The 22,500-nt window shown below is 41.7% G+C and overlaps 1 protein-coding gene and 2 long non-coding RNA genes across 5 annotated transcripts in view; 1 reads left to right on the top strand and 2 right to left on the bottom strand.

Annotated features, from left to right (window-relative positions):
• The window catches only part of LOC138352849 (uncharacterized), a 569,251-nt gene that overhangs the window by 345,511 nt on the left and 201,240 nt on the right, over positions 1–22,500 (bottom strand). The window lies entirely within an intron of this gene.
• On the top strand, positions 659–5,121 carry LOC138352848 (uncharacterized). Its single transcript, XR_011222920.1, has 2 exons — positions 659–777; positions 4,814–5,121. It is a non-coding gene; the product is annotated as an uncharacterized lncRNA (long non-coding RNA).
• Positions 11,045–16,867, bottom strand: LOC138352847 (uncharacterized). 2 transcript variants are annotated; one of them, XR_011222919.1, is made up of 3 exons: positions 16,074–16,867; positions 13,107–13,222; positions 11,045–11,352 (listed from the first exon to the last, which is right to left on the bottom strand). It is a non-coding gene; the product is annotated as an uncharacterized lncRNA (long non-coding RNA). The 2 variants fall into 2 exon arrangements; XR_011222918.1 differs by lacking the exon at positions 13,107–13,222.

The raw sequence follows: 22,500 nt of genomic DNA, 5'->3' as shown, positions 1-22,500 counted from the left end.
CTAGTGGCTTTACAAGATTTTGTGGTTATTCTCTATATCTGGTTCACCTAACAGTAAATAAGTACCTGGGAGTTAGACAGCTGCTATGGGCTGCTTCCTAGGGATGTGTGTGTGTGTTTGTATTCATGTTGAATTTTACAAAGTAGGAAGAAATGTTTGTAAAAAAAAAAATCAAATATTTTTGAAAGTATAAGTAGATTTGATATTTTTCTCTAATTGTTTATTTCTGCTGTCTCGCCTCCTTTATAAAATGGCATCATTCTTGCTTTTTTAAGGATATCAGGAAAAGTAAGGCACTCCAGAGATTTGTTGACTCCTTCCTAGTGTTGCCTAGCCCAGCCCAGCCTAGACAAGGCAGGCTGGGCATCCTAGCCTCACGCAGCTTAGCCCCCACCTACATGTAGCATCCCAGTCCATCCTAAGTGATCATTACCTTACTGGCTGTGTTTTCTCTTCAGCCCTGAATGTAATGTGGTGGAACATAAGCAGATACATATCAGGTCTTAGAGAATCTGTACTTCATACATTTCTTAATAATGTCTCACAAATATTTAAATAATTAAAAAAAAATTGTATAATAACTTCATATTGTTCTTGCAATTTATTTTTGCATTTTTTTTATACAAAATTTACATTTTAAAAGATTACCTCTATTTTTAGATTGATGACTTGAAGACTACAGTGCCATCCACAGCAAATCATGGTCTTAAAATATCTCCTAGCAATGACGAGACCAATTTTCACAGAGATCAAATTTTTGCTAAGCAGTAGTCACAGGTAAATATATATTATATATATAATATTATATATATAAAATTAACTTCTTCATTGCTCAAAGCACCTTTTGACATTCTGAGAGTTGTGCTATTTTATTTAAAAATTAATTAGGCTATATTTTAATGTTTTGTAATGTTTTCATTACTTTTTTTGTTTTGAAATATAAATTGTTGAGTTTTGAAACATTTTGACATTAACTATACCTGAATATTTATAAACAAAAAAATACCAGAACTATGTCCTTGACAATTGCACTAAGAAGTCTTTGCCAAAATCAGGTGCTCAGTGCAGTAGTTAAAAACTTAAAAGTTGTACCACCTCTGGTGCAAGATTAGGGACCCATAGCCTCAGAGAAGAAAATAGAGAGTACTCAGAGAAGGCCTTGAATAATAGGCAGGCTGTTTGTGTGTGTTTCGACGGTAAGCTTGCTGACACCAAATGTAGTTACCTAAGTGTAGTTACAGGATTAGAGCTACGCTCGTGGTGTCCCGTCTACCCAGCACTCTTTGTCACATAATGCTTTGAAACTACTGACGGTCTTGGCCGCCACCACCTTCTCACTTAACTTGTTCCAACCGTGTACCACTCTGTATGCGAAAGGAAATTTTTTTATATTTCTTTGGCATCTTTGTTTAGTTAGTTTAAATCTATGACCTTTTGTTCTTGAAGTTCCAGGTCTCGGGAAATCTTCCCTATCGATTTTATCAATTCCTGTTACTATTTTGTACATAGTGATTTTATCACCTCTTTTTGTTGTCTTCTAGTTTTGGCATATTTAATGCCTCTGACCTCTCCACATAGCTCTTGCCCTTTAGTTCTGGGAGCCACTTAGTAGCATGTCTTTGCACCTTTTCCAGTTTGTTGATGTGCTTCTTAAGATATGGGCACCAAACAACCGCTGCATATTCTAGCCTTGGCCGAACAAAACTCGTGAACAATTTCTTTAGTATTTCGCCATCCATGTATTTAAACAAAATTCTGAAGTTAGAAAGCGTGGCATAGGCTCCTCACACAACGTTCTTTATGTGGGCCTCAAGTGATAGTTTTCTATCTAGAATCAACCCTAGACCTCTTTCTTTTATCAGAATTATATAAAGATTTATCACATAATTTGTAGGTTGTGTGGGATCTATGTTCTATTCCACATTCCATAACATGGCATTTATTCACATTAAATTTCATTTGCCAAGTGGTGCTCCATATACTTATTTTGTCCAGGTCTTCTTGAAGGGCATGACAATCATCTAAATTTCTTATCCATCCCATTATCTTAGCATCATCAGCAAACATGTTTATATAATTCTGTATTCCAACTGGTAGATCATTTATGTAGACAATGAACATTTCTGGTGCATGTACTGTGGTACTCCACTTGTGACACTTCTCCAGTCCGATTGCCTCTGATTACTGCCCTCATTTTTCTATCAGTCAGAAAATTTTTCATCCATGTTAGAAGCTTACCTGTCACCCATCCAAAATTTTCTAGTTTCCAGAACAACCTCTTATGTGGAACTCTGTCGAAAGCCCTTTTTATGTCTAGATAGATGCAGTCGACCCAACTACCTTTTTCCTTTAAAATCTCTGTGGCTCAATCATAGAAACTGAGTAAATTCGATACACAGGATCTTCCAGATCGAAAACAATACTGTCTGTGTGATATTATATAATTTCTCTCCAGGTGTTCTACCCATTTAGTTTTTATTATTATTATTTTTTTTTTCAATCTTTTCACTGTTACACTTGTCAATGATTCAGGTCTATAACTGAGAGAGGTGGGGTCTTCCCTGTTGCCACTTTTGTAGATTGGAACTATGTTAGCCTTTTTCCACATGTTTGCTATGACTCCTATACACAGGGATGCCTGAAAGATCAGGTGAAGTGGAAGGCTGAGCTCAGATGCACATTCTCTCAGAACCCATGGTGAAACTCCATCTGGACCAACTGCTTTGTTCTTACTTAGCTCCTTTAGCATATTTTCCACTTCATCTCTAGACACCTCTATACGCTCTATGATGTTCTCAGAAATTCTTATTGTGTCTGGTTCTCTTAAGATTTCATTTTGTATAAACACACTTTGGAACATTTGGTTTAATGTTTCACACATTGCATTATCATTTTCTGTGAATCTGTTTCCTATTTTCAACCTCTGGATATTATCCTTTACCTGCAATTTGTTGTTTATGAATTTGTAGAATAGGCCCAGTTCTGTTTTACATTTATCCATTATCCCTTTTTAAAAATTTCTTTCTGCCTCTTCCCTTACTGCTGTATAGTTGTTTCTCGCATCTTTGTATCGCTGGTATGATTGGGGGTTTGGCTTCTTTCTATTTTGATACCTGCTTGATGGGGTTCTGCTCTTCTACTCCCCAAGCCCGGCCCGAGGCCAGGCTCGACTTGTGAGAGTTTGGTCCACCAGGCTGTTGCTTGGAGCGGCCCGCAGGGCCACATACCCACAACATCCCGGCTGATCCGGAACTTCTCTTAGAAAACAGTCCAGTTTTCTCCTGAAGATGTCCACGGTTGTTCCGGCAGGAACAACCGTGCAACCGTGCTCTGAAGGGGAAAGTGAATACTGAGCAGTACTCGAGACGGGACAACATAAGTGACTTGAAGAGTACAACCATTGTGATGGGATCCCTGGATTTGAAAGTTCTCATAATCCATCCGATCATTTTTCTGGCTGACGCAATATTTGCTTGGTTATGCTCCCTAAACATTAGATCGTCGGACATCATTATTCCCAAATCCTTGACATGCTGTTTTTCTACTATGGGAAGATTCGATTGTGTTTTGTACCCAGTATTATGTTTCAGATCCTCATTTTTGCCATACCTGAAATTTATCACTTTTAAACATCATGTTATTTTCTGCTGCCCAATCGAAAACTTTGTTGACATCTGCTTGTAGTTTTTCAATGTCTTTCATTCCATTTTTGTGTCTTTTGGTCTGTGGCCCTCTCTCAATTTCTGTTGAACCAATCCTGTTTTCTGGCCCTGCATCTCTGTTTTGGTATGAATGTTTGTGTGCCTTCATTGTATATTTTGCAAAATTTGGCATACATTTAATTTACTTCCCTGTCTAGCAACAAGTCTGCCTAATTACTTATTAAAAAAAATTTGAAGTTCCCCATAGTGACCTCTCTCTCTTGAAATCAAGTTTATCAACTGTTTCAATGTCCCCATTTTCTGTGTGTGTGTTTGGAGGCTAAGCTTGCTGATACCATGTGTGTGTGTGTTTGGAGGCTAAGCTTGCTGATACCATGTGTGTGTGTGTGTGTTTGGAGGCTAAGCTTGCTGATACCATGTGTGTGTGTGTGTTTGGAGGCTAAGTTTGCTGATACCAGGTGTGTGTGTGTGTTTGGAGGCTAAGTTTGCTGATACCATGTGTGTGTGTGTGTTTGGAGGCTAAGCTTGCTGATACCATGTGTGTGTGTGTGTGTTTGGAGGCTAAGCTTGCTGATACCATGTGTGTGTGTGTGTGTTTGGAGGCTAAGCTTGCTGATACCATGTGTGTGTGTGTGTGTGTGTGTTTAGAGGCTAAGCTTGCTGATACCATGTGTGTGTGTGTATTTGGAGGCTAAGCTTGCTGATACCATTTGTGTGTGTGTGTTTAGAGGCTAAGCTTGCTGATACCATGTGTGTATTTGGAGGCTAAGCTTGCTGATACCATGTGTGTGTTTGGAGGCTAAGTTTGCTGACACCGTATGTGTACTCACCTATTTTTACTCACCTGTTTAAATAATAATAGGGGTGTGTACCACCTCTGGTGCAATTGTAGGGACCCACAGCCTTGAAGAAAATAAAGAGTATTCAGAGAAGACCTTGTGGATTCTCACTGAACACTAATCTTTTCTTCTCCTACCACCCCTCTTATTTTGTTTTATGCTGTATTCTATTATATATCATATAAATACATAGCCAAATGGCAATATTTATTATGTCTATACAAAAAGAAGACATCCACTTTATTTTTTTCTCTCCTTTGTTTCTATGTGGATTTTGTTGTGACTAATGATTCTCCTCCTTCCCATCAACAGGTCTTCCTCACTGGGCTTGCTCGGCTTTTGTGTTACTGTGAGGGTGCCATCATCGTTTACCCTTCAAGACTGACTCATGCTGGCATTGCATTTGTGGACTTCCCTTCACAGTAAACAGTCCTTCTCCATATGGTGATTGTCCAGGGCAAGCAGGGTGTGACTGCCATCTTGGAGAAGCAGGGTCTTTTAATATGAAGAATCTTCCGTCTTCTCTACTTACGCCAGCTTGTGCCGGCCTTGCATTCTTGTTACTTCATGGCCCTTGGGCCTTTTTTATTTATTTTACATAATAAATTTTTTGATTAATACCCGTGTTTCACAAGAGATCCTTAACATTTTAAGCACCAATTGTATTGACTAATGTACGTCTTGTAACCTTTAAGACATAAATAGACAAGACATAGATAAATGAGTGAATAATACTGAGTGACTAGGTTAGGGCGAGGAACATAGTACAGTGTCTGGCTTTGGAAGAATGCCTACTGTTTTAGAAACCTTATTGCCATGATCATAATCGTATGGGTTAAAAAGCATTTGTTGTCACTCCTACACTGTGGCTTGTTGAGCTTGAAACCTTTGCTCCTTGTTCGTGTTACATCTGACCTTTTGAGAAAATTGTATGAATCAATATCCTCCAAATTGTTCAGTATTTTAAAGGTTTCGCTCTATTACTCTCTCATTTGCATATATCTAAGCATATAGATTAGATATAGATTTAGATTAGATTTTTTAGTCAGGTAAAGGTACATACATTGCAGATGAGTTACAAAGGGAAAGACAATGACTAGAGTTCACTAGCTCTATTGGAAGAGAAACGTCTGCAAGACAAGTGTGGGCAAAAATTAAGGTAGCTAAGGGGAGCAGAGCCCGGCCTGCGGCTCACAACGACCCCCAGGGTAAGGCTGAAGAACTAATACACAAGTGGAGTGATGCAGCATCATCCTCCTCCCTCCCTGCAGAAGTAAGCAGGGAACAGCTCCTCCGACATAATGACAGAAGGATTAGGATAACAAGAGCACAATCTAGTGATGACGAGTATGGGAACCAATTACAGCCAAGGAAGTAAAGGGGGCTATGAAAAGGGTAAAAGTACAGCACCTGGTGAAGATGGCGTCACCTACGACATACTCAATGCACTGTGTGAAGTGTCTGGCAATCCACTACTCCACCTGTTTAACAAGTCATTCCTATGTGGAGTGTTGCCCACACAATGGAAACATGCAATAATGGTCCCAATACCGAAACCCAATGACCCTGGCAATTATAGACCTATCAGTCTCATGTAATGCACTTGGAAGATGCTTGAAAGGATCATCCTAAACCGACTATTGCACAAAATAGGCAGGTTAGGGGAGGGGTCAATGCATTTGTTAAAGGACGGAGGACAGCAAACTATAGTTAATTACCTTGCTAATGATACAGCTAAGTACTCCCAATAAACTCGCACCTCGGGGCAAAATTTTAAAATTTAAAATACAATACCTAAAGCCACTAATACGCATAGCGTTTCGGGCAAGTATATACGAAGTAAAACCCAAACAAAGAACTGACTCCGTAGGACCCATAAAAGATGAGACTAACAATTTTAAGTTGTATCATAAAAGGGCGGCAAACACTCTCAATGAATACCTAACATCAGTGTTCACACTAGAAAGCTTGAATGACATCCCATCACCAACACAAATGTTTGTCGGAGGTAAGGAGAATGAATTAAGAGAAATACCAATTACACGCGACACAATCAGGAAGAGCATTGACAAACTAAAAGACTCAGAAGCCCAAAGTGTAAATGGATTTAAGTCCCAAGTCGTAAAGGAACTGGCAAATTAATTGGGTGGTTGTAGGTAGGAGCTGCCTCGTATGGGCCGGTGGGCCTTCTGCAGTTGCCTTTGTTCTTGTGTTCTTATGTTGAGTAGCAACATTTGCAAATTTGCAGATGATACAAAAATAGATAGGGAAATTAACACGGAAGAAGACTCACTATCACTTCAAGTTGATCTAAATAGGGTTTTGAAATGGTCAAAAGATTGACAGATGCAGTTTAATGCTGATAAATGTAAAGTTTTGAGACTAGGTAATGATGATAGTTACATGATATGAGCTAGATGGTGTTGAGATTGCGAAGTCGGATTGTGAAAGGGATCTGGGAGTTATGATTAGTAAGAATTTAAAACAAAAGGATCAATGCATGAATGCTCGTAATAAGGCAAATAGGACACTGGGATTTATTAATCGAAGTGTTAGTAACAAGACACCTGGTGTGGTTCTTCAGCTATATCTTGCTCTGGTTAGGCCCCATTTACATTATGCAGTTCAGTTTTGGTCGCCATATTATAGAATGAATATAAATTCACTTGAACGTGTCTAGAGTAGGGTGACTAAGTTAATTCCCCAAAATAGAAATCTTTTATATGAAGAAAGATTAACAAAGCTTAAATTGCATTCACTGGAAAAGCGAAGAGTTAGGGGTGATATGATAGAGGTTTACAAGTGGATGAATGGACATAACAAAGGGGATATTAGTAGGGTATTAAAAGTATCAACACATGACAGAACACAAAACAATGGGTATAAATTGGATAAGCTTAGATTTAGGAAAGACTTGGGTAAATACTGGTTTGGCAACAGGGTTGTTGATTTGTGGAACCAATTACCGCGTAACGTGGTGGAGGTGGGGTCCCTCGATTGTTTCAAGCGTGGGTTGGACATGTATATGAGTGGGTTTGGGTGGTTATAGATAGGAGCTGCCTCGTATGGGCCAATAGGCCTTCTGCAGTTACCTTTATTCTTATGCTCTTAATTCACTATGCTTGCCAGTGAAACTCCTTTTCAGAAAATCGCTGGACCATGGAATAGTTCCCCTAGTAACAGTTGAAGGTGATGTAGTGATCGAGTAATCCTTATACTCCATTATCTCATCATCATAATGGCATAACTAATTACACAAGCATTAATCCTATCCCTATTTACAGGTAACGGTTTTCCACCCTTCTATATCTTACTGTGAGGTGTCGTCACCGTACATAAGCAAGCGACTTGAGAATAGCACATTACTGGCTATTCATGCCCGTGCCACCTCTTGGGTGGCTTAATCTTTATAAATAAATCAGAATAGCACACACCACACGGGAGACATCTCCCGTCACGCAGGGTGCAGTCGCACCTCCACAGATCTCCAGTATCAGCTCTTGATATTGGTAATGGCTCAAAAGGGCCACCACTTACGGGGTATTCATGCCCGTGTCACCTCTTGGGTGGCTTAATCTTCATCAGTCAATCGAATAGCACACAGTACAATCTCCAGTCAAGAATGTAGCACTCGGCGTGTACAGTTCTAATCGACCCAAGACGCTACAGCCTCGACACAGAGCAGACAGCAGACTACGACCGTTGTTCAGGTCCATGTAAACTACATCTACCCGAAGTCCTTCGTCTGAATAGCCAGTTACCAGTTACAGGAGATACTTTTTCACCCACAGAGTTATTAACTCATGGAACCGCCTACCCACCGAAGCGGTACGTGGCAAAACGATGCTGATTTTCAAAATATACCTGGAAAAGATCATTCCTCCCTACACCTGGGGGGTACCTTCGTTAAAGTAAAAAGGTATACAGAAATAACAAAGAAAATAGATATGAATACTATTACCTTCGATGTTAGTAGTAGTTGTGCAAGTGAGGAGAAAGAAAAAATATCACGGAGTTCATGGATGAAAGTAGATTGATAATATTATCTTGGAACGTTAATGGATTAAAAACTAGAGCGGTGGATGTACACTATTATACTCTTAGAGAGAATATTAACATAGCAGCACTCCAGGAAACTGGGGATAGGGATGGTAACAATCTGAACATGAAGATGAACATGTTGAACATGAAGATGTTCAACTGCTGGGCGAGCCCTCTCTTACTCATCTGAGGGAAGGGAGATTAGATTATGCTTGTTTGATAAATGCTGAGGGCATAGAGGAGAATTGTCTTACTGTGGATGAAATGCTAAGAGATTTTGCATTACAAATACAGCTTAAACTAGATAAAAAGCATGCCTGCCTTCAGAGGAAAAGCTTACAGTTTAATAAGGGAGAATTAAGGGGTCTTGTTGGTCATATTAAGTCTTGCATGGTATGATACTTATAAGCCAGTTTCGGCAGAAGCATTTTATTAAGATTTAATTAAGGAGGTAGATGTATTTAATGCAACATTGAACCGGAAAACATCTGGTATAGAAAAGCATCCCCCCATAAAAGTGTGCGGAGAAGAGAAAGGAAATTTGGAGCAAGTATTGGCAGGAGTTTGCAGAGAAAGTTAGGAGTAACAAACTTGAAGGAAATCTGGCAAGACATAAATGAAATAAGGGGTAAAAAGCATAATTTTGTTGCACATCCTGACCCGTAAGGAATTGCAAAAGGTCTCGTAAATAAATGGGCGGAAGCTGCCAAACTTAGTTCATTTAATTACCCGCTGTAACGAGAGAGTCGTTTGATTCTTGGAAAGATCTAAGAAAGGATTTTATACTTACAGCAGGTAACAGTGGTGATGTCACTTGCGCAGGTATTACCAGAGAAGAACTAATAACGGCGATTAAAGTTGGGAAATCTACCGCCCCCTGGGGAGGATGGAGTAACTTATGAAATACTTAATGAACTTGCCATTATGACGAAAAGCCCGCTGTTAGACCTCTTTAATATTAGTTATAAAGAGGGCAGAATTCCCAGTAAATGAAAAAGAACTATGATCATCCTTATCCCTAAAGCCAATGGAGAGTACAGACCTGTGTCTTTAACCTCGTGTTTTTGTAAAATGATGGAGAGGATCATTTTAAATAAACTTTTGTATATAATAGGTGATCAGCTGTCTAATAATTTTTCGGGTTCCTCAGAGGAAAAAGTACCTCTGACTGTATTATTAAATGTCTAGCTAATGGTAATGATTATTATAGAATTTTTATTGATTTATAAGGAGCTTTTGATAAAGCCAACAAAGAGGTTATTTTATATGAATTAGCTGGTCTTGGTGTTGAAGGGAGATTATTGCGCTGGATAAGGGATTATCTTCAGGAAAGGAAGGCTCAGGTGTGGTATCAAGGTTGTATGGTTCAAGGTTTAAGGTATCAAGGTCAAGAACTCTGCACACCTCAGGGAGGAGTGTTGAGTCTCACCCTGTTTTATGTACTAATGAATAAGATAGCATCTGAGAAATACTCAAATTGGGTAACTCCAATCATATATGCTGATGATATTTTGTTTCAGGGCAAAGATATTTCAAAGATTCAAACAGTGTTGGACAATTTCGGAAACCTGTGTCACCACATGGGACTAGTGGTTAATGAAGACAAAACTAAAGTTTGAATGTAGAAGTCGGAGGCCCATTATATTGGAAATAAACGGTAAAAATATAGAGAGTTAATATATATAAATATTTAGGCATATATGTTGGATATACCTATGAGAGTTTGGAAACTGAGATGAACAGACTGTTGAGTCAATGTCGGAAGAGATTACAACCTCTGAAGGCCTTGGCATGCTGTGGAAAGGAGTGGGAGTCCAAGTGCTACGAATGATGTACTTGAGTACTGTAAGATTTCTTATTGATTATGCTGCACCTGTCATTTCTTGTTTTGGTAAAGGTAGGATGGGCAAGTTGGAGAAGATACAAAATGAAGCCGTTGGGGGTCGTTGTGAGCCGCTGCTACCTTAATTTTTGCCCACACTTGTCTTGCAGACGTTTCTCTTCCAATAGAGCTAGTGAACTCTAGTCAATGTCTTTCCCTTTGTAACTCATCTGCAATGTATGTACCTTTACCTGAATAAAAAATCTAATCTAAATCTATATCTAATCTATATGCTTAGATATATGCAAATGAGAGAGTAATAGAGCGAAACCTTTAAAATACTGAACAATTTGGAGGATATTGATTCATACAATTTCTTCAAAAGGTCAGATGTAACACGAACAAGGAGCAAAGGTTTCAAGCTCAACAAGCCACAGTGTAGGAGTGACAACAAATGCTTTTTAACCCATACGATTATGATCATGGCAATAAGGTTTCTAAAACAGTAGGCATTCTTCCAAAGCCAGACACTGTACTATGTTCCTCGCCCTAACCTAGTCACTCAGTATTATTCACTCATTTATCTATGTCTTGTCTATTTATGTCTTAAAGGTTACAAGACGTACATTAGTCAATACAATTGGTGCTTAAAATGTTAAGGATCTCTTGTGAAACACGGGTATTAATCAAAAAATTTATTATGTAAAATAAATAAAAAAGGCCCAAGGGCCATGAAGTAACAAGAATGCAAGGCCGGCACAAGCTGGCGTAAGTAGAGAAGACGGAAGATTCTTCATATTAAAAGACCCTGCTTCTCCAAGATGGCAGTCACACCCTGCTTGCCCTGGACAATCACCATATGGAGAAGGACTGTTTACTGTGAAGGGAAGTCCACAAATGCAATGCCAGCATGAGTCAGTCTTGAAGGGTAAACGATGATGGCACCCTCACAGTAACACAAAAGCCGAGCAAGCCCAGTGAGGAAGACCTGTTGATGGGAAGGAGGAGAATCATTAGTCACAACAAAATCCACATAGAAACAAAGGAGAGAAAAAAATAAAGTGGATGTCTTCTTTTTGTATAGACATAATAAATATTGCCATTTGGCTATGTATTTATATGATATATAATAGAATACAGCATAAAACAAAATAAGAGGGGTGATAGGAGAAGAAAAGATTAGTGTTCAGTGAGAATCCACAAGGTCTTCTCTGAATACTCTATTTTCTTCAAGGCTGTGGGTCCCTACAATTGCACCAGAGGTGGTACACACCCCTATTATTATTTAAACAGGTGAGTACACACACGGTGTTAGCAAACTTAGCCTCCAAACACACACACACACATGGTATCAGCAAACTTAGCCTCCAAACACACACACACACATGGTATCAGCAAGCTTAGCCTCCAAACACACACACACACACACATGGTATCAGCAAGCTTAGCCTCCAAACACACACACACACATGGTATCAGCAAGTTTAGCCTCCAAACACACACACACACACATGGTACCAGCAAGCTTAGCCTCCAAACACACACACACACACACACATGGTATCAGCAAGCTTAGCCTCCAAACACACACACACACACACATGGTATCAGCAAACTTAGCCTCCAAACACACACATACACACATGGTATCAGCAAGCTTAGCCTCCAAACACACACACACACACATGGTATCAGCAAGCTTAGCCTCCAAACACACACACACATGGTATCAGCAAGCTTAGCCTCCAAACACACACACACACACATGGTATCAGCAAGCTTAGCCTCCAAACACACACACACATGGTATCAGCAAGCTTAGCCTCCAAACACACACACACACACATGGTATCAGCAAGCTTAGCCTCCAAACACACACACACACACATGGTATCAGCAAGCTTAGCCTCCAAACACACACACACATGGTATCAGCAAGCTTAGCCTCCAAACACACACACACACACATGGTATCAGCAAGCTTAGCCTCCAAACACACACACACACACATGGTATCAGCAAGCTTAGCCTCCAAACACACACACACACACATGGTATCAGCAAGCTTAGCCTCCATACACACACACACATGGTATCAGCAAGCTTAGCCTCCAAACACACACATGGTATCAGCAAGCTTAGCCTCTAAACACACACACACACATGGTATCAGCAAGCTTAGCCTCCAAACACACACACACACAGAAAATGGGGACATTGAAACAGTTGATAAACTTGATTTCAAGAGAGAGAGGTCACTATGGGGAACTTCAAATTTTTTTTAATAAGTAATTAGGCAGACTTGTTGCTAGACAGGGAAGTAAATTAAATGTATGCCAAATTTGGAAAATATACAATGAAGGCACACAAACATTCATACCAAAACAGAGATGCAGGGCCAGAAAACAGGATTGGTTCAACAGAAATTGAGAGAGGGCCACAGACCAAAAGACACAAAAATGGAATGAAAGACATTGAAAAACTACAAGCAGATGTCAACAAAGTTTTCGATTGGGCAGCAGAAAATAACATGATGTTTAACAGTGATAAATTTCAGGTACTCAGGTACGGCAAAAATGAGGATCTGAAACATAATACAGGGTACAAAACACAATCGAATCTTCCCATAGTAGAAAAACAGCATGTCAAGGATTTGGGAATAATGATGTCCGACGATCTAATGTTTAGGGAGCATAACCAAGCAAATATTGCGTCAGCCAGAAAAATGATCGGATGGATTACGAGAACTTTCAAATCCAGGGATCCCATCACAATGGTTGTACTCTTCAAGTCACTTATGTTGTCCCGTCTCGAGTACTGCTCAGTATTCACTTCCCCCTTCAGAGCAGGAGAGATTGCTGAAATAGAGGGAATACAGAGAACATATAGGGCACGCATAGACGAGATAAAACACCTAAATTATTGGGATCGTCTCAAAGCTCTCCAAATGTACTCTCTAGAAAGGAGACGAGAGAGATACCAAATAATATACACATGGAAGATACTGGAGGGCCAGGTCCCAAATCTACACAGTAAAATAACAACGTACTGGAGTGAACGATATGGAAAAAAATGCAAGATTGAACCAGTGAAGAGCAGAGGTGCCACAGGCACAATCAGAGAGCACTGTATAAACATCAGAGGTCCGCGGTTGTTCAACGTCCTCCCAGCGACTATAAGAAATATTGCCGGAACAACCGTGGACATCTTCAGGAGAAAACTGGACTGTTTTCTAAGAGAAGTTCCGGATCAGCCGGGCTGTGGTGGGTATGTGGCCCTGCGGGCCGCTCCAAGCAACAGCCTGGTGGACCAAACTCTCACAAGTCGAGCCTGGCCTCGGGCCGGGCTTGGGGAGTAGAAGAGCAGAACCCCATCAAGCAGGTATCAACATAGAAAGAAGCCAAACCCCCAATCATACCAGAGATACAAAGATGCGAGAAACAACTATACAGCAGTAAGGGAAGAGGCAGAAAGAAATTTTTAAAAAGGGATAATGGATAAATGTAAAACAGAACTGGGCCTATTCTACAAATTCATAAACAACAAATTGCAGGTAAAGGATAATATCCAGAGGTTGAAAATAGGAAACAGATTCACAGAAAATGATAATGCAATGTGTGAAACATTAAACCAAAAGTTCCAAAGTGTGTTTATACAAAATGAAATCTTAAGAGAACCAGACACAATAAGAATTTCTGAGAACATCATAGAGCGTATAGAGGTGTCTAGAGATGAAGTGGAAAATATGCTAAAGGAGCTAAGTAAGAACAAAGCAGTTGGTCCAGATGGAGTTTCACCATGGGTTCTGAGAGAATGTGCACCTGAGCTCAGCCTTTCACTTCACTTGATCTTTCAGGCATCCCTGTGTATAGGAGTCATAGCAAACATGTGGAAAAAGGCTAACATAGTTCCAATCTACAAAAGTGGCAACAGGGAAGACCCCACCCCTCTCAGTTATAGACCTGAATCATTGACAAGTGTAACAGTGAAAAGATTGAAAAAAAATAATAAAAACTAAATGGGTAGAACACCTGGAGTGAAATTATATAATATCACACAGACAGTATTGTTTTCGATCTGGAAGATCCTGTGTATCGAATTTACTCAGTTTCTATGATTGAGCCACAGAGATTTTAAAGGAAAAAGGTAGTTGGGTCGACTGCATCTATCTAGACATAAAAAGGGCTTTCGACAGAGTTCCACATAAGAGGTTGTTCTGGAAACTAGAAAATTTTGGATGGGTGACAGGTAAGCTTCTAACATGGATGAAAAATTTTCTGACTGATAGAAAAATGAGGGCAGTAATCAGAGGCAATCGGACTGGAGAAGTGTCACAAGTGGAGTACCACAGTACATGCACCAGAAATGTTCATTGTCTACATAAATGATCTACCAGTTGGAATACAGAATTATATAAACATGTTTGCTGATGATGCTAAGATAATGGGATGGATAAGAAATTTAGATGATTGTCATGCCCTTCAAGAAGACCTGGACAAAATAAGTATATGGAGCACCACTTGGCAAATGAAATTTAATGTGAATAAATGCCATGTTATGGAATGTGGAATAGAACATAGATCCCACACAACCTACAAATTATGTGAGAAATCTTTATATAATTCTGATAAAAGAAAGAGGTCTAGGGTTGATTCTAGATAGAAAACTATCACTTGAGGCCCACATAAAGAACGTTGTGTGAGGAGCCTATGCCACGCTTTCTAACTTCAGAATTTCGTTTAAATACATGGATGGCGAAATACTAAAGAAATTGTTCACGAGTTTTTTTCGGCCAAGGCTAGAATATGCAGCGGTTGTGTGGTGCCCATATCTTAAGAAGCACATCAACAAACTGGAAAAGGTGCAAAGACATGCTACTAAGTGGCTCCCAGAACTAAAGGGCAAGAGCTATGTGGAGAGGTCAGAGGCATTATATATGCCAAAACTAGAAGACAACAAAAAGAGGTGATAAAATCACTATGTACAAAATAGTAACAGGAATTGATAAAATCGATAGGGAAGATTTCCCGAGACCTGGAACTTCAAGAACAAAAGGTCATAGATTTAAACTAACTAAACAAAGATGCCAAAGAAATATAAAAAAATTTCCTTTCGCATACAGAGTGGTACACGGTTGGAACAAGTTAAGTGAGAAGGTGGTGGCGGCCAAGACCGTCAGTAGTTTCAAAGCATTATGTGACAAAGAGTGCTGGGTAGACGGGACACCACGAGCGTAGCTCTAATCCTGTAACTACACTTAGGTAACTACATTTGGTGTCAGCAAGCTTATCGTCGAAACACACACAAACAGCCTGCCTATTATTCAAGGCCTTCTCTGAGTACTCTCTATTTTCTTCTCTGAGGCTATGGGTCCCTAATCTTGCACCAGAGGTGGTACAACTTTTAAGTTTTTAACTACTGCACTGAGCACCTGATTTTGGCAAAGACTTCTTAGTGCAATTGTCAAGGACATAGTTCTGGTATTTTTTTGTTTATAAATATTCAGGTATAGTTAATGTCAAAATGTTTCAAAACTCAACAATTTATATTTCAAAACAAAAAAAGTAATGAAAACATTACAAAACATTAAAATATAGCCTAATTAATTTTTTAATAAAATAGCACAACTCTCAGAATGTCAAAAGGTGCTTTGAGCAATGAAGAAGTTAATTTTATATATATAATATTATATATATAATATATATTTACCTGTGACTACTGCTTAGCAAAAATTTGATCTCTGTGAAAATTGGTCTCGTCATTGCTAGGAGATATTTTAAGACCATGATTTGCTGTGGATGGCACTGTAGTCTTCAAGTCATCAATCTAAAAATAGAGGTAATCTTTTAAAATGTAAATTTTGTATAAAAAAAAAATGCAAAAATAAATTGCAAGAATAATATGAAGTTATTATACAATTTTTTTTTAATTATTTAAATATTTGTGAGACATTATTAAGAAATGTATGAAGTACAGATTCTCTAAGACCTGATATGTATCTGCTTATGTTCCACCACATTACATTCAGGGCTGAAGAGAAAACACAGCCAGTAAGGTAATGATCACTTAGGATGGACTGGGATGCTACATGTAGGTTGGGGGCTAAGCTGCGTGAGGCTAGGATGCCCAGCCTGCCTTGTCTAGGCTGGGCTGGGCTAGGCAACACTAGGAAGGAGTCAACAAATCTCTGGAGTGCCTTACTTTTCCTGATATCCTTAAAAAAGCAAGAATGATGCCATTTTATAAAGGAGGCGAGACAGCAGACATAAACAATTAAAGAAAAATATCAAATCTACTTATACTTTCAAAAATATTTGATTTTTTTTTTTACAAACATCTCTTCCTACTTTGTAAAATTCAACATGAATACAAACACACACACACATCCCTAGGAAGCAGCCCATAGCAGCTGTCTAACTCCCAGGTACTTATTTACTGTTAGGTGAACCAGATATAGAGAATAACCACAAAATGCTATCTTTATAAGAACTATCTTGTAAAGCCACTAGTACACGCAGCATTTCAGGCAGGATATATAAAATATTATATATATATATATATATATATATATATATATATATATATATATATATATATATATATATATATATATATATATATATATATGCGAACAAGCCTGAATGGTCCCCAGGACAATATGCAACTGAAAACTCACACCCCAGAAGTGACTCGAACCCATACTCCCAGGAGCCACGCAACTGGTATGTACAAGACGCCTTAATCCACTTGACCATCACGACCGGACATAATGAGGTGATAGCCGAGGCTATTTGAACCACCCCACCGCCGGCACTCAGATAGTAATCTTGGGCATAGCATTTTACCAAATCACCTCATTCTTTGGGGCACACGTGAGGAACACAAATGCGAACAAGCCTGAATGGTCCCCAGGACAATATGCAACTGAAAACTCACACCCCAGAAGTGACTCGAACCCATACTCCCAGGAGCCACGCAACTGGTATGTACAAGACGCCTTAATCCACTTGACCATCACGACCGGACATAATGAGGTGATAGCCGAGGCTATTTGAACCACCCCACCGCCGGCACTCGGATAGTAATCTTGGGCATAGCATTTTACCAAATCACCTCATTCTTTGGGGCACACGTGAGGAACACAAATGCGAACAAGCCTGAATGGTCCCCAGGACAATATGCAACTGAAAACTCACACCCCAGAAGTGACTCGAACCCATACTCCCAGGAGCCACGCAACTGGTATGTACAAGACGCCTTAATCCACTTGACCATCACGACCGGACATAATGAGGTGATAGCCGAGGCTATTTGAACCACCCCACCGCCGGCACTCGGATAGTAATCTTGGGCATAGCATTTTACCAAATCACCTCATTCTTTGGGGCACACGTGAGGAACACAAATGCGAACAAGCCTGAATGGTCCCCAGGACAATATGCAACTGAAAACTCACACCCCAGAAGTGACTCGAACCCATACTCCCAGGAGCCACGCAACTGGTATGTACAAGACGCCTTAATCCACTTGACCATCACGACCGGACATAATGAGGTGATAGCCGAGGCTATTTGAACCACCCCACCGCCGGCACTCGGATAGTAATCTTGGGCATAGCATTTTACCAAATCACCTCATTCTTTGGGGCACACGTGAGGAACACAAATGCGAACAAGCCTGAATGGTCCCCAGGACAATATGCAACTGAAAACTCACACCCCAGAAGTGACTCGAACCCATACTCCCAGGAGCCACGCAACTGGTATGTACAAGACGCCTTAATCCACTTGACCATCACGACCGGACATAATGAGGTGATAGCCGAGGCTATTTGAACCACCCCACCGCCGGCACTCGGATAGTAATCTTGGGCATAGCATTTTACCAAATCACCTCATTCTTTGGGGCACACGTGAGGAACACAAATGCGAACAAGCCTGAATGGTCCCCAGGACAATATGCAACTGAAAACTCACACCCCAGAAGTGACTCGAACCCATACTCCCAGGAGCCACGCAACTGGTATGTACAAGACGCCTTAATCCACTTGACCATCACGACCGGACATAATGAGGTGATAGCCGAGGCTATTTGAACCACCCCACCGCCGGCACTCGGATAGTAATCTTGGGCATAGCATTTTACCAAATCACCTCATTCTTTGGGGCACACGTGAGGAACACAAATGCGAACAAGCCTGAATGGTCCCCAGGACAATATGCAACTGAAAACTCACACCCCAGAAGTGACTCGAACCCATACTCCCAGGAGCCACGCAACTGGTATGTACAAGACGCCTTAATCCACTTGACCATCACGACCGGACATAATGAGGTGATAGCCGAGGCTATTTGAACCACCCCACCGCCGGCACTCGGATAGTAATCTTGGGCATAGCATTTTACCAAATCACCTCATTCTTTGGGGCACACGTGAGGAACACAAATGCGAACAAGCCTGAATGGTCCCCAGGACAATATGCAACTGAAAACTCACACCCCAGAAGTGACTCGAACCCATACTCCCAGGAGCCACGCAACTGGTATGTACAAGACGCCTTAATCCACTTGACCATCACGACCGGACATAATGAGGTGATAGCCGAGGCTATTTGAACCACCCCACCGCCGGCACTCGGATAGTAATCTTGGGCATAGCATTTTACCAAATCACCTCATTCTTTGGGGCACACGTGAGGAACACAAATGCGAACAAGCCTGAATGGTTCCCAGGACAATATGCAACTGAAAACTCACACCCCAGAAGTGACTCGAACCCATATTCCCAGGAGCCACGCAACTGGTATGTACAAGACGCCTTAATCCACTTGACCATCACGACCGGACATAATGAGGTGATAGCCGAGGCTATTTGAACCACCCTACCGCCGGCACTCGGATAGTAATCTTGGGCATAGCATTTTACCAAATCACCTCATTCTTTGGGGCACACGTGAGGAACACAAATGCGAACAAGCCTGAATGGTCCCCAGGACAATATGCAACTGAAAACTCACACCCCAGAAGTGACTCGAACCCATACTCCCAGGAGCCACGCAACTGGTATGTACAAGACGCCTTAATCCACTTGACCATCACGACCGGACATAATGAGGTGATAGCCGAGGCTATTTGAACCACCCCACCGCCGGCACTCGGATAGTAATCTTGGGCATAGCATTTTACCAAATCACCTCATTCTTTGGGGCACACGTGAGGAACACAAATGCGAACAAGCCTGAATGGTCCCCAGGACAATATGCAACTGAAAACTCACACCCCAGAAGTGACTCGAACCCATACTCCCAGGAGCCACGCAACTGGTATGTACAAGACGCCTTAATCCACTTGACCATCACGACCGGACATAATGAGGTGATAGCCGAGGCTATTTGAACCACCCCACCGCCGGCACTCGGATAGTAATCTTGGGCATAGCATTTTACCAAATCACCTCATTCTTTGGGGCACACGTGAGGAACACAAATGCGAACAAGCCTGAATGGTTCCCAGGACAATATGCAACTGAAAACTCACACCCCAGAAGTGACTCGAACCCATATTCCCAGGAGCCACGCAACTGGTATGTACAAGACGCCTTAATCCACTTGACCATCACGACCGGACATAATGAGGTGATAGCCGAGGCTATTTGAACCACCCTACCGCCGGCACTCGGATAGTAATCTTGGGCATAGCATTTTACCAAATCACCTCATTCTTTGGGGCACACGTGAGGAACACAAATGCGAACAAGCCTGAATGGTCCCCAGGACAATATGCAACTGAAAACTCACACCCCAGAAGTGACTCGAACCCATACTCCCAGGAGCCACGCAACTGGTATGTACAAGACGCCTTAATCCACTTGACCATCACGACCGGACATAATGAGGTGATAGCCGAGGCTATTTGAACCACCCCACCGCCGGCACTCGGATAGTAATCTTGGGCATAGCATTTTACCAAATCACCTCATTCTTTGGGGCACACGTGAGGAACACAAATGCGAACAAGCCTGAATGGTCCCCAGGACAATATGCAACTGAAAACTCACACCCCAGAAGTGACTCGAACCCATACTCCCAGGAGCCACGCAACTGGTATGTACAAGACGCCTTAATCCACTTGACCATCACGACCGGACATAATGAGGTGATAGCCGAGGCTATTTGAACCACCCCACCGCCGGCACTCGGATAGTAATCTTGGGCATAGCATTTTACCAAATCACCTCATTCTTTGGGGCACACGTGAGGAACACAAATGCGAACAAGCCTGAATGGTCCCCAGGACAATATGCAACTGAAAACTCACACCCCAGAAGTGACTCGAACCCATACTCCCAGGAGCCACGCAACTGGTATGTACAAGACGCCTTAATCCACTTGACCATCACGACCGGACATAATGAGGTGATAGCCGAGGCTATTTGAACCACCCCACCGCCGGCACTCGGATAGTAATCTTGGGCATAGCATTTTACCAAATCACCTCATTCTTTGGGGCACACGTGAGGAACACAAATGCGAACAAGCCTGAATGGTCCCCAGGACAATATGCAACTGAAAACTCACACTCCAGAAGTGACTCGAACCCATACTCCCAGGAGCCACGCAACTGGTATGTACAAGACGCCTTAATCCACTTGACCATCACGACCGGACATAATGAGGTGATAGCCGAGGCTATTTGAACCACCCCACCGCCGGCACTCGGATAGTAATCTTGGGCATAGCATTTTACCAAATCACCTCATTCTTTGGGGCACACGTGAGGAACACAAATGCGAACAAGCCTGAATGGTCCCCAGGACAATATGCAACTGAAAACTCACACCCCAGAAGTGACTCGAACCCATACTCCCAGGAGCCACGCAACTGGTATGTACAAGACGCCTTAATCCACTTGACCATCACGACCGGACATAATGAGGTGATAGCCGAGGCTATTTGAACCACCCCACCGCCGGCACTCGGATAGTAATCTTGGGCATAGCATTTTACCAAATCACCTCATTCTTTGGGGCACACGTGAGGAACACAAATGCGAACAAGCCTGAATGGTCCCCAGGACAATATGCAACTGAAAACTCACACCCCAGAAGTGACTCGAACCCATACTCCCAGGAGCCACGCAACTGGTATGTACAAGACGCCTTAATCCACTTGACCATCACGACCGGACATAATGAGGTGATAGCCGAGGCTATTTGAACCACCCCACCGCCGGCACTCGGATAGTAATCTTGGGCATAGCATTTTACCAAATCACCTCATTCTTTGGGGCACACGTGAGGAACACAAATGCGAACAAGCCTGAATGGTCCCCAGGACAATATGCAACTGAAAACTCACACCCCAGAAGTGACTCGAACCCATACTCCCAGGAGCCACGCAACTGGTATGTACAAGACGCCTTAATCCACTTGACCATCACGACCGGACATAATGAGGTGATAGCCGAGGCTATTTGAACCACCCCACCGCCGGCACTCGGATAGTAATCTTGGGCATAGCATTTTACCAAATCACCTCATTCTTTGGGGCACACGTGAGGAACACAAATGCGAACAAGCCTGAATGGTCCCCAGGACAATATGCAACTGAAAACTCACACCCCAGAAGTGACTCGAACCCATACTCCCAGGAGCCACGCAACTGGTATGTACAAGACGCCTTAATCCACTTGACCATCACGACCGGACATAATGAGGTGATAGCCGAGGCTATTTGAACCACCCCACCGCCGGCACTCGGATAGTAATCTTGGGCATAGCATTTTACCAAATCACCTCATTCTTTGGGGCACACGTGAGGAACACAAATGCGAACAAGCCTGAATGGTCCCCAGGACAATATGCAACTGAAAACTCACACCCCAGAAGTGACTCGAACCCATACTCCCAGGAGCCACGCAACTGGTATGTACAAGACGCCTTAATCCACTTGACCATCACGACCGGACATAATGAGGTGATAGCCGAGGCTATTTGAACCACCCCACCGCCGGCATTCGGATAGTAATCTTGGGCATAGCATTTTACCAAATCACCTCATTCTTTGGGGCACACGTGAGGAACACAAATGCGAACAAGCCTGAATGGTCCCCAGGACAATATGCAACTGAAAACTCAC

This window comes from Procambarus clarkii, chromosome 55 (assembly GCF_040958095.1).
Source record: "Procambarus clarkii isolate CNS0578487 chromosome 55, FALCON_Pclarkii_2.0, whole genome shotgun sequence".
NCBI classification, from domain to species: domain Eukaryota; kingdom Metazoa; phylum Arthropoda; class Malacostraca; order Decapoda; family Cambaridae; genus Procambarus; species Procambarus clarkii.
This window is presented reverse-complemented; position numbering and strand designations above follow the sequence as displayed.